At 38.8% G+C, this 13,624-nt stretch overlaps 1 long non-coding RNA gene across 1 annotated transcript; it reads right to left on the reverse strand.

The window, feature by feature from the left end:
- Window positions 1-4,609: 4,609 nt before the first annotated feature.
- Window positions 4,610-13,077, reverse strand: LOC133072761 (uncharacterized). The gene is made up of 3 exons (XR_009696808.1): window positions 10,377-13,077; window positions 7,442-7,547; window positions 4,610-4,992 (listed from the first exon to the last, which is right to left on the reverse strand). It is a non-coding gene; the product is annotated as an uncharacterized LOC133072761 (long non-coding RNA).
- Window positions 13,078-13,624: the final 547 nt, after the last annotated feature.

Here is a 13,624-nt window from a genome sequence, read left to right on the forward strand (position 1 = left end):
TATTCTAACCATTTCATAATCTTATTGAACTTTCTTTTTTGTTCTATCAGTTTGTCAGTAGGATTCTTAAGCTTTTCATTGTCAACTTAGCATCTGCAGATAATGAGTGTTGATTCTTTCTAGCAGTTCTTAATCTCTTCTATTTCTTTTTCTGGTCTTGTATTGCCCATGACTTCCTGTACCCACTTGAGCATTACTGAGATACTAGGGCTCCTATTGCCTTTTCTTATTAGTTTTTTCCAGTCTCAAATGAAATCCTTCTAAAATGTTCCCACTTGATATGTTATTGCTATAATTTATTATTATGTCATTAGGTTAAGAAAGTTCCCTTTCCGCAAAGCTACCTAGTTTTCTAAAAATGTTGACATAAAGAGATTTTATTTTTTTTTATATATTGAGATTATCTTGTTTTTTCTTTTAAACAGAACTCATTTTTTACCTGGTTGGATAAAAATTTAGATCTGATATGGTGTTAATGTTCATAAGTGAAAATGAACTGTAATTTTATTTTCTCGAACTGCCCTTATTGAGGTTTATATGCTCTAATTGCTTCATGGAAATAATTTTAGCAGTTTTTCTTTTTTCTTCCTTTCTAGATATATTAGTATACAATAGAGAATATACATGGTAAAACTCACATATAAAACTTTTTGGACCTGGTACTTTATAGAAGAAAAGTTTTTGCTTTTTAAGGGGCCTTGTTTACTTAAAATGTATTGGTCAATTAAGAATTTCTATTTCTTCTCTTGTTAATTTTAATATTTTACATTTTTCTAGAAATATAATTTTACTTTGAATTTCAAGTTTATTGACATTTATTTAGAATACTTTTTATTTTTAAAATATTTATGTTATTCTGTACTTAGATTACTTTTACAAATTATGTCTTATTTCCTAGAACTAAGAACTGCATACTCCTCCAAGTTCCTGTCAACTCTGACTATCTTTGATTCTAAGATTTAAAAACCATAGTCTTGCTGAGGTACATCCAAATACATGTCAAATCAATTTGCTGTTCTTCATGAATTATGCTACCCCCCTGATTAGGACCTGGATATGTTAGTCTTAGGGCTTCCCTGGTAGCTCAGCTGACAGAGAGTCCGCCTGCAATGCAGGAGACCCTGGTTCGATTCCTGGGTCAGGAAGCTCCCCTGGAGAAGGGACAGGCGACCCACTCCAGTATTCATGGGCTTCCCTGGTGGCTCAGCTGGTGAAGAATCTGCCTGCAGTGCCATCGACCTGGGTTGGGAAGATCTCCTAGAGGAGGGCATGTCAACCCACTCCGGTATCCTTGCCTGGAGAATCCCAGTGGAACAGAGGGGCCTGGCGGGCTACAGCCCATGGGGCCGCAAGGACGCGGACACAACTGAGCGACTAAGCACAGCACATGTTAGTACTGACGCTGGTGGAGGTCGGGATGATCACTGTGGTTTAGATGGTGAGTTCAGCACTTCGATAGCCTAGGTTCAGATGCCAATTCAACACCGATTACAAAAGTGACTGTGGACAAATTTCTTATCCCACCTCTATCTCAGTTTCTGTCTCATGAAAAGGGAGATGAGACTTCCCTGGTGGTCCAGTAGTTAAGACTCCACCCTTTTACTGCAAAGGACATGGGTTTAATCCCTGGTCAGGGAAGTTCCACATGCTGCTCGGTGAAGCCAAAAAAAAAAAAAGGGGAGGGGGGGAGCTGATAATAGTAGCACCCCTCTGATATGATTGTTGCACGACTGGGTTGGCAATGCTTGTAAAAACACTTAAACAGTACATGGCACACACAAAATACTGTGTTCGTTTACGATTTTAAAAAGTCAAATCTGAAGAGACTAATTTGTGAAAGTGAAAGTTAGTTGCACAGTTGTGTCCGACTCTTTTCGATTCCATGGACTACAGCCTGTCCTGCTCCTCTGTCCATGGAATTCTCCAGGCAAGACTATTGCAGTGGGTTGCCATTTCCTTCTCCAATCCTAATTTGTATCTTGTTTTATTTTTCTTTTATTTACATTTTAAGAAACACTTTCCAATCATTCTATATTATTCTAAACCTTTTAGTAACTTGTAAATATTATCAAATCCTCTCATATCATCTATTGATATATCATTTTTATTCTTTTAATCTTCAAGATGAGCCTATTATTGCTTACATATAGCAGTGCAGATGTATCATATATTTAATTACAAAAGATTGAGGAATAGGAATTTTTTTAAATCCTGAAATAATACTGATTTTTATAAACCAAGACATGACCAAATGCCAAGATTATACCATGTTCCCAACATAATAGATTAATGTTAAAATCAATAGACACGTTTCCAAAGAAGACATGGATGGCCAATGGTTACATGAAAAGATGCTCAACATCGCTAATCATCAAGAAAATACAAATCAAAACCACAATGAGATATCATCTCATATAATGCAGAATGCATTCTCTGTCAGAATGTATATTATCAGGAAGACAACAAATAAGTAGCATTTGGCTTCCCTGGTGGCTCAGTGGTGAAGAACCTGCCTGTCAATGCAGGAGACATCAGGGTTGGATCCCTGATGGGAGAAGATCCCTCGTGCCTTGGAGCAACTAAGCCCATGCACCACGGCTTCTGAGTCTGTGCTCTGCGGCCCCGGAGCTGCAACTGCTGAGCCCACGTGCTGCCACCACTGAAGCCGGTGTACCCTAGAGCCTGTGATATGCAACAAAAGAAGCCCCTATGATGAGAAGCCCATGCCTTGCAACTAGAGAGAGGTCCCCGCTCATCACAACTAGAGAAAAGCCTAGAAAAGCACAACAACAAAGACCCAGCACAGCCAAAAATAAATAAGTAAAATCAATTTTTAAAAAAAATAATGAGCATTGGTAAGGCTGTGAAGAAAAGGGAACCCTTGTGCCCTGTTAATGGGAATGTAAATTGGTACAGCCACTGTGGAAAACAGCATAGAGGTTCCTCAAAAAATTTAAGGTGGAACTACCATAGAATCCAGCAATTCCACTTCTGGGTATTTTTCCAAAGAAGGGAAAAAAAATACTAACTCAAAAAATATATGCACACCTATGTTGACTGCGACATTATTTGCTGTAGCCAAGCTATCAAAGCAACCTAAGTGTCTGTCAAAAGACAAATGGATAAAGAAGATATGGTATATATGCATACAATGAAATACTGCTCAGCCATAAAAATGAATGAAATCTGCTCATTTGCAATAACATGTATGGGCCTAGAAGGTATTATGCTAAGTGAAATAATAAGACAAATACTGTATAATTTCACTTATATGTAGAATATTCTAAAAAATGAACAAATAGAACAAAAGAACAAATTCATAAATACAGAGAACAAACAGGTGGTTGCCAGAGGGGATAGGGTCTGGGGGGATGAGTGAAATTGTGAGGTAAGTGGAGAGTTACCAAAAAAATGAGTCATGGGGATGAAATGTACAGCAAGAGGAATATAATCAATTCTGTTGTTATATCTTTGATGGTGACAGGTGATAACTAGACATGTCATGGTGATCATGTGTAACATATAGAAATATTGAGTCACAGTGTTGTGTACTGAAAACTAACAGTAATGTAGATCAATTATACTTCAGTTAAAAAAAAATGTTCATCGCAGCACTGTTTATAATAGCCAGGACATGGAAGCAACCTAGATGCCCATCAGCAGACGAATGGATAAGGAAGCTGTGGTACATATACACCATGGAATATTACTCAGCCGTTAAAAAGAATTCATTTGAATCAGTTCTAATGAGATGGATGAAACTGGAGCCCATTATACAGAGTGAAGTAAGCCAGAAAGATAAAGACCAATACAGTATACTAACGCATATATACGGAATTTTGAAAGATGGTAACGATAACCCTATATGCAAAACAGAAAAAGAGACACAGATGTACAGAACAGACTTTTGGACTCTGGGAGAAGGCGAGGGTGGGATGTTTTGAGAGAACAGCATGGAAACATGTATATTATCTATGGTGAAACAGATCACCAGCCCAGGTTGGATGCATGAGACAAGTGCTCGGGCCTGGTGCACTGGGAAGACCCAGAGGGATCAAGTGGAGAGGGAGGTGGGAGGGGGGATCGGGATGGGGAATACATGTAAATCCATGGCTGATTCATGTCAATGTATGACAAAACCCACTACAATATTGTAAAATAATTAGTCTCCAACTAATAAAAATAAATGGAAAAAAAATACATAGACACTGGAAAGAAATGCATCAAAATGCTAGTGATGGTTATCTCTATGGGGTGGGAATTATGGGTTCTTGTTAATCTCTATGTATTTATGTATTTCTTGTAACATTATAAAGAAAACAATAAATGTCATTTTAAAAGTTTAATGTTCAAATGATTCTTAATATTATGTGTCAAATATATAAGAATTGGTAAGAAAGTTTTGAAGAAAATAGCGAGGACCTACCATAGCAGAAACTAAAGGAAAATATAATTATTGTGATAAAAGAAGCATGCTGCAATGAATATATAAATCAGTAGATGGAAGAGAAAGCTTAGAAATAAGAATTTCATGTATGATATATATTATCTTTCAAATCAATACATAGACATGAGTAGACATTATTTGATCTAGAAATCCCACTTTTGAAATCTATTCTACAGAAATAGTGACACATGCATAAAGAATAATACATATGGAAGGTTGTTTATTGACATGTTATTTAAATTGATGCTTTTGAAAGTAACTGCTGCTGCTGCTGCTAAGTCACTTCAGTCGTGTCCGACTCTGTGCGACCCCATAGACGGCAGCCCACCAGGCTCCCCCGTCCCTGGGATTCTCCAGGCAGGAACATGAGTGGGTTGCCATTTCCTTCTCCAATGCATGAAAGTGAAAACTGAAAGTGAAGTCACTCAGTCGTGTCCGACTCTTCGCAATGCCATGGACTGCAGCCTACCAGGCTCCTCCATCCATGGGATTTTCCAGGCAAGAGTACTGGAGTGGGTTGCCATTGCCTTCAACGTTGAAAGTAACTAGAAGTATATAATTGGGAAATGGTATATTAATACAATGGAATACAAAACAGTTACTATTTTTAATAAGGTTCTATGTATCCTTACCTGAAATGATGTTTATAATTTATTAATAAATTTTCAAGCAAGCTACATATGAATATAGGCTCCATTTTGGTTGAAATATGTATGTGAATATATGTGTTTGTATGTGAATAATAATATACATCTATTGAGAGTTCACTATCTGCCAAGAATTTTTTCAACTTTATCTATATTAACTTATTTACTCCACACAGCATCCTACCATTTGGTACCCCCATTTTAGAGATGAGAAAACTGAGGTGCCGCAGGTTACACAGCTCAGATTGACTGAGCAGGGAACTGAACCCGGGACAGCTGAGTCCAAACTGTGCTTTTAACCACTGACTACATAGAGACGGGTGGATGGATAGACAGAAAGTCATAAAGATGATTCATGGATATGTCTCTAACAATGAAAAAGTTGAAAAAATTGTGCATCAGGTTGTTAAAATGTGTCCTCTACAAAGTGGACTTCAATGGGCCAGATGGGCATTCACTTCTTAAATAATACAATGTTTGTCAAAATAGAGAGTAAGAAAGATGTGATTATGGGTGAGTGTGACTCTCTTATAAATTTTTAAATAATAAAAGATAAAATTATATTCTCAAAGACTCTAAAATGACACATGATTTGTTCATGCCTTACAAATCAGGGTTTCTCAAAGGTGAGGACAGGACTTTTGAAAATTCTATATTGTGTTCAGCTCCACTCACCCAGTGAAGAGATCTATGTATTAATATTAGAGATGATAAAACAAACTACATATCAAAATGTAGAGTTTCATTTCATGATATTATTTTTGGTTAAAATATTATCAGAACTTATCCTTAGGTTGTGTGATTAGGGATTGTTTTAATTTCATTCATAATTGGTACTTTCAAAATTGTCTTCAATGAACATATGTAACTATTATAATCAGAAAAAGCACAATAAATATAGTAGAAAAAAACCAAAAGAACCCTGCCATCTTTTTATAAGACCTCCAAGTGTCCCAGTGCCCCACAGTTTCTTTGGTGAGGGAAATTGTCTTCCATTCTCCCTCTGTGGGCATCAGCAAGAAGCATGAGTTCCAAGTGTCCAGTGAACAGTTATTGAATGACTTATTTTGAAACTTGGTCATTTCAGGAGAGAGACTGGGTGACATGGAAGAGGTGAAGCTCCCTTTGCCAGGTTTGGAATACAATGTTTTCTGAAATATATAAGATAAAACATCTAACAAAAACCCTTCCAATCAATTTCAGTAGTTCATAGAACCCTGTGATTTTAGGGAAACCTCAGAATATTGAGATAAAGGAAAATCTAAGTGGAAAAGGACTACCAGTCAGATTGCTCAACTTAAACTCATATAAACAGGTTCTGAGTCAAGAAGAGAATTAGCTAAAGGAAGTGGCTTCTGGTCAGTGAGAAGGGCATAGTCAAGCCTTAACTCTTTTCAGCAATCTGCTGTTTGGTTTAGGTGAGTTAATTAACCCTACTTTTGCAAGTACCTGTACAAGAAAACAATGATCTGATCATGTCTGATTTCTATTATTCCCTATGATCACAGTTCTGACATTCAAATGCCCTAAATAATTGTTGATGTATTTCTCAAAAATCTTAGGTTATTTCTCCCAAGATGGTAAACTCAGAGTTACAAACAAACAAAACTAAATAAAACGTTCATTGTGATGATTAGTAAATAGATATATTTAGAAAAATCAGGCAAAAAAACCACAAAACTGTTCAAGCAACTTTATCCTCAGTTCTGTCATAGTTTTAAAGCTAGAATCATCCTCAGACCCCCTATTTGCATAAAAATAAGCTTAAAACAAAAATTTTAATTTTAAGATCATAAATTTCTGTAAGACCTTGGACTCTCAATCTTATTTTGGTAATGTGCATTCTCTAATATGTAAATTCCTAAAGTAATGATGATGTCTCAATAATCTCATATGGGTTAGCTATTTCCTATATAATAACAATAATAAATGATTTTATATATAACAAAAAATCACAGAAAAGTACTGAATCAATCCACTGTAGTAAATAAGTTTACAAGAAATAAATTGTCCCAACTGCAGACATTCAAGACCAATAAAACCTTTACTGTAGCACTGAGCCATGAACATGCCTTTATAGTTATAGTATTATGTGCAATTTTAAACTGACTAACTGGTAAAAGATAAAGTCTTAGATACCGACTGATCTAAAAAAAAGAAAGAAAGGTGAATTTTTTAAGAGTTCTGCTTTGTCTGATATGGACAGGAGAGATGGAAATACACTTCCTTAGAGTGCATTTTCACTTTTAATGATCACCTGCTTTAGAAAAGCACTGGGGTTTAGAATCCAGGCTGATTATTAGCTATGTTCTTTGACTGTGTTCACGAGGTTTTTGACATACTTTACCTCTTTCAGTCCTCACAACACTCACATCTTCTGACTCCAGGTTCCATGCTTAAACCCTGAACTCATTTGGTAAATCAAACATGCTGGTACAGTTTAGCAGGATTGCCTGTAAAAGAGATATATTTTTAATTATGTTCTTTTATTATTAAGTCAAAGGAAAACAAAAAATAAGATGAAGCATTTTCCTCTACTTGAGAAAAAAGTATATACATCCTGTCATTCACATGTGTTTAATTTCAACAACCCTGTGGTCACGCATCAGTAGTGGAAATTAGCTGCCTCTTAACTCTAAGATTTTATGATTTGGAGAATGAAGGCCACTTGAAGACAACTTTTTGGTTTTTCTTTTACTAGCTCATCCCAGTGAATTGAACAATGAATTAATTATATTATTTCACATTGCTATTTATTTTACAGATTAAACTATGTATCATTTCCCCTTGGGCATTAACATTCTAGAAGAACAAGGACCTTGAAATCAATCAAGGCCCCATACCTCAGATCTTTAGACTCTTAGTAAAACATGAAAAACAAACAAAAAAAATTATCCACCTTGGTAGTTTTTATCTGGACTGAGAGAGGATTGATACATTGATCAAAAAAAAATGTAATTTAATCCAAAATCAATTATTTAACCACACATTTTCAGCATGTGTTACCATAAGGTCAGAGGATAAAATAATGAGCTATTCATCTCTGAGTGAGCCTACAGTCTTGTGAGAGAAAACTTGATTCAGAGTGTGGTAGTTGCTATAATGTAAGAGCATACCAAAAGCATTAGGAAAAGAGAGTTTGCTGAAATTTAGAGATGCCAAGGGTATAATGACAATGAAGGTGTATATCTTCAATTAAACCTGAAAGAAATGGTGAAACTTCAATCGATGGATAGTGGAAGAAGGGCAATAGCATGAAGAGGAGAAAACAATCACTTTTAAGAACCTAGGTTATGAGAGAGAGAAAGACAAAGAGAAAATAAAGACTTGGAAAAAAAAAAACTGACATCCGGATTTAGAGACCTATTTTTGTACAGGAAATGGACAGTTCTTATCTGAACTAGACTTAGAAACATTATTCTTACGGGATTGGATTTGGAGAAGTGAATTAACCATTCATCAATCTCAGCTGAGTTTATGCCAGGCACTATTGCAGGCTTATATTTACTTATCCATTTAAGGGGCTTCCATAGTGGCATGGAAAGAATCCGCCTGCCAATGCAGGAGATGTGGGTTTGATCCCTGGGTTGGAAGGATCCAAGGAGGAGGGCTGGGCAAACCACTCCAGTATTCTTGTCTGGAAATCCCATAGACAGAGGAGCCTGACAGTCTAGTCCATGGGGTTGCAATCAACAACCCATTTAATAGTTACAACAATTTTACAAGGATTCCTGTCTGTATTCCCATTTCACAGACAAGAAAAATGAGACACGAGGGCGTAAAGATTCAGACATGACTTAGTGACTGAACAACAACAATGCAAAAAGCCCACAATAAACAAAAATATCAAAATCTTAAGTAAAGGAAGATCAGTATATTTTTCCTTTGTTTCAGCGTTCAATATGGTCCCATCTAGCACTGTTAACAATTCTGTCCTTATTTTAAACTTTGCTATTTTTATAATAATTTTTTGCATTAATCTTGATTTTAAAAAACATTGCCTTAAAATATTATTTGTCTTGATTATTGAATATTTTTGGTGCCATTGTAAATTTTGCATCCCGCGCAGGTACCTCACTTGCTGTGTGCTAAGTCACTTTAGTCGTGTCTGACTCTTTGTGACCCTGTGGACTGTAGCCCACCAGGCTCCTCTGTCCATGGGATTCTCCAGGCAAGAATACTGGAGTGGGTTGCCAGGCCCTCCTCCAGGAGATCTTCCAGATCCCAGGATTGAACCCACTGCTCTTATGTCTCCTGCATTGGCAAGTGGGTTTTCTACCACTAGCACCACCTGGGAAGCCCACCCTAGTGCCTGCATAAGCAAGAGGGAATTTCACTTATCCATCAAAGTTCCTTTTTATTTCTTCAATAAAAAGAAATTATCTCTTTTCATTTTTATTTAATCATTAAGAGGAATTCCTTCACTAGAAGGAAAGGAATTATCACTAAAACTGAAACTGAACTAAAGTGATAACTCTGATTTTTAAATTGTCTTAATTCTAGATCACCAGTTTTCATATTTTTCCCCCTAGAGGAAGGAAGAGAACAAATGATTTTAACTTTACAGATAAGAAAACCAAGACATGTAACGGCTCAGTGACAAAGCTAAACTTCCTAGTGCTAAATGAGACATATGAGGTCAGAAGTTCTCTTCGACAAGTCTGAAGAAAAAAAAAATACAACGTGTACTTACATGAACAAATCTTGGCCAAATAATTTGTCTTGAAAGAATAAGGTTTGGTAAGGAACATGTGTTTTTGAATTAGACGCAGTGAGCTTGAATTCTCCTTTGGCCACTCACTAGCTCCATGATCTTTAGTTGCCTCATTTATAAAATAAGCCTTCTCATATCTACCTAACATTGTGTTAGGAAAAAAAAAAAAAAAACGTAGCTGATAGTTTTTAGTAATTAGGATCTCAATCTGTGACAGAGGGCACATACAAAACAGAAAAATTCATATTATTAATTTTTTAGAGGTTACATATATTAGTAGAAGGACAGAGGACCCAAAAGGGATAGTACACCTAACGGTACAGTTGCTTGAATCCAAAGGAGAGAAAAAATCAGTTATTTGTCTTTAAAAGTACAGGGACTTTTGGTAGAGGAAGTCGATGAAATAAATACTCTGACCTTACTCACCTCTTCCTCTGATTTTCAAGCAGCCCCTAAGCCAGAAGACACTGAGGCCCAATTGCTCTAGGCCATGCAGTCTGGTCTTAAAGGAAGGCTACAAGGTGCAGAAGGATGGAGAAGGAGTTTAGAGGAGCAAAAGAAAGCTTACCACTGCGTAATGTGCATACGTGCTCAGTCGTTCAATCCTGTCCAACTCTTTGCAACCGCATGGACTCCAGCATGCAAGCCTTTCCTGTCCATCACCAACTCCCAGGGCCTACTCAAAGTCATGTCCATCGCATCAGTGATGCCATCCAACCATCTCATCCTCAGTTGTCCCCTTCTTCTCCTGCCCTCAATCTTTCCCAGCATCAGGGTCTTTTCCAGTGAGTCCATTCTTTGCATCAGGTAGCCAAAGTATTGGAGTTTCAGCTTCAGCATCAGTCTTTTCAGTGAATATTCAGGACTGATTTCCTTTAAGATTGACTGGTTGGATCTCCTTGTGAGAGAGTCAATTCCTAGGCAGTTTGATAAGAAGTCCGGGGGTCTTATTGAATTCTTCTCCTCTGGAGGCCAAGAATCCCAGCATCTTTTGCGGTTCAGCAACAACCTTTCATCTTGGGGGCTCATCCGGGATTCTTCAGGACAAGGTAAGGATGCTTGGAGCTCTAGTTCTTTGTTCTCCTACTGAACATGTTTTCTGCTGTACTTTACTAACTCTACGGTGTGCTTGTGTGAATGAATGACATGCCCTGCATGAAGCAAGTGAGGAGCCCTGCTCTGCGGTTCCGCGGTGACCTCATACGGCTTATGGCAGAAACCTGTCGGGGGTTTAGACTGACCTGCCAATGCCAAGAGGCACCCAATGTCTCCTTCGGGGACCAACTAGAAATGGGCAAAGCGTGTGGACTGAACTTTCCTTTCTCAAACTTTCCGGTCTCTTTGACCATTTCATAACTCCTTGGGAATTAGAATACTAACCTATCTGTCGGATCATAGACTTTCAAGGGACTTGTGATCTGTGCTGTTAGTGTGTGCTGTTACTTAGGTCCCAGACTTGGGTTGGTAGTCAGGAAGTGCCTAGCCTCGCTAGGAGTCGAAAGTTTGGAAGCTGGATGGAGCTCTCGCTCCAGGAGCATCTCTGAGGTTAAAGGTTACTCAGATTGGAAGTGCAATGGGTTTCTTCCTCTGGAACACTAGCTTTTAGTGTACCAGAAGAGGCTTTCCAGAGGCTTTTGTCCCAACTCCTTGTATATTCTTTCTATGGAATTTGTGGGAATGAACTTGAAGGACTGGCCCTAATAACTCGAGGACAAAATCACTTTTTCCTCACTGGCCAGCCCTTCACCATCTCTTTTGCTGTCTCTTATACTGGTGTGGTGACGCTTGGAAGGAACATCTCAGGTTTATGTCCACACTGGTCTTATTGAGGTCAAGAATATACTCAGGGTCGTGCACATGCACTCAGGTGACGAATGTTTCCCCCAGCGGTCTCAGCTTGGGAGGCATTCCGGAAGGTTATTCTGATTGCACCTGGGATGGCATCAGAGGCAAGCAAGTTTTAATGGTGAGGAACTGGACATTAGTCCAGGACGCCATCAGGTCTACCCCTGGTGCATCTCCACCCCGCCTTAGTGGTAGAACCAGGAGGGGCGAGTACGGCGCCTGTGTCGGTAAGGGACAGACCAAGTCCAACCATGGAAGGAAAACTTCGGTGTAAGGTCTGTCTACATCCCCATCTAGAGAAGGGAGGGATGCCTTTGGTAGAAAGATGGCGCTGGTCGCTTTTTTCTCTCTTACAGATTCGCGCTAACAATGCCAGCTTCACTCCTTTGACACACCTGATCTTCCTATGTGATACTGCATGGCCATGGTATCCATTGGAGGATGGCGAACGGTGGCCGGTTGGAGGGTCTCTTAATTATAATACTGTCTTACAATTAGACTGATTCTGTAGAAAACAAGGAAAATGGGTGGAAGTAGCATTTGTGTTGCTCTTTTTCTCTCTACGAGTTATGCCAGACTTATGTCCTAAGGATATAGATTTGGGTGTGAAACCTTCAGCTCCCTTCTATCCTCCTATTTTGCCCCCTTACTGGCTCCAAACTGAGCGAACTGAAAGTCAGGGAAGCATCCCCAGGAAGGGTTGCTTTGGTCTCGGTAAAAACCCAAACTGAGAGTCAAACGGCCCAAGTAGAGGTCCAAACAACCCCTGTCTCAGTACAACCTCAGACTACTCTGGTTTCCATAGAAACTCAGACAATTGAAGTAAGAGAAGCTCAGAGAGCAAAAACTAACAGTGAAATACAGGATGAGATGGACGACAGGAGACAAAGAGATAAAGAAAAGCAGGTTTCTCCAATCTATCCTGGGATCATATGCGCAGAGCAGCCAGAGAGGCTGAGAAACAGCCACACAAGCTGTTGCCTCTTCATGAAGCACCCACCAGGAGAAATAATCAGTCTATGAGAGTTAATAAGCCCTTTTCTTATGAAGAAATAGAAAGAATCAAGGAGGATCTGGGAGACTATTTAGAGGACCCAGAAAAATATATTAGAGCAGCTTTTAAAGGCATTACTCTGCTTTATGACCTTACATGGAAGGATGTGATATGTATCTTGGGACAAATACTGACTCCTGACTCCAAAAGTTGAGTTTGGGGGAACGCTGTTGCTTATGGAGGTGAGTGGCTTGGTAATGAATCAGTAGGGAAGAGGGAGAATGAGATAGCCGCCCTCCCCACTGGGCATCAGGCGGTCCCAACTATAGCGAAGGAGCAAACAGAACAGGCTCTGTCTTGAAAGCAGGCCTCCATCTGGGGCCAGACTGCGGACTTTGAGCGATATGCCCAGTATCTATGGAAACGACATGCCAACTGGAAAACCAGCCCCCCTCCCACCCACCCCGAAGGAAGAGCCCCAGGGCTTGTACCTAGACTCTCAGTCGCCTAAAAGAATACCCTAATTATCTGTGTAACAAAATAAATCATACATTCTATTATGCTTATTGGGGTATGACCACAGGCCTATTGATAACTGTCCACTGTTAACTATATAGGCTTAAGGCATATGATTGCAGGTTAACTTTGATTGTATCTTTCTTTTTCCTTTGTTCAGACTAGTTTCAGGGAACCTTATACAATTTAGGGTATATAAAGTTTTCACAAAAGCCGGTCGGGGTCCTTGGCTAAGAGAAGTTTCTGCCTTGGGCCTGCCAGTGTCCACTATCTGCATTGTCTTTCTGAGTGAGATTGTTTCCCAGAACGCGTGGCTACAACAATAGAACCAGACTGGGAGTATAACAAGGCTAAAGGAAGATGGGATCAGTCGTTTTGTCAGATGTATTCTTGAAGGACTCAGGCAAGTGTGTGCTAAGACTTTAAACTATGCCAAAGTGGCAAACAGAACAGGAGGAGAA

This window comes from Dama dama, chromosome 18 (genome assembly GCF_033118175.1).
Source record: "Dama dama isolate Ldn47 chromosome 18, ASM3311817v1, whole genome shotgun sequence".
Taxonomy (NCBI): Eukaryota; Metazoa; Chordata; class Mammalia; order Artiodactyla; family Cervidae; genus Dama; species Dama dama.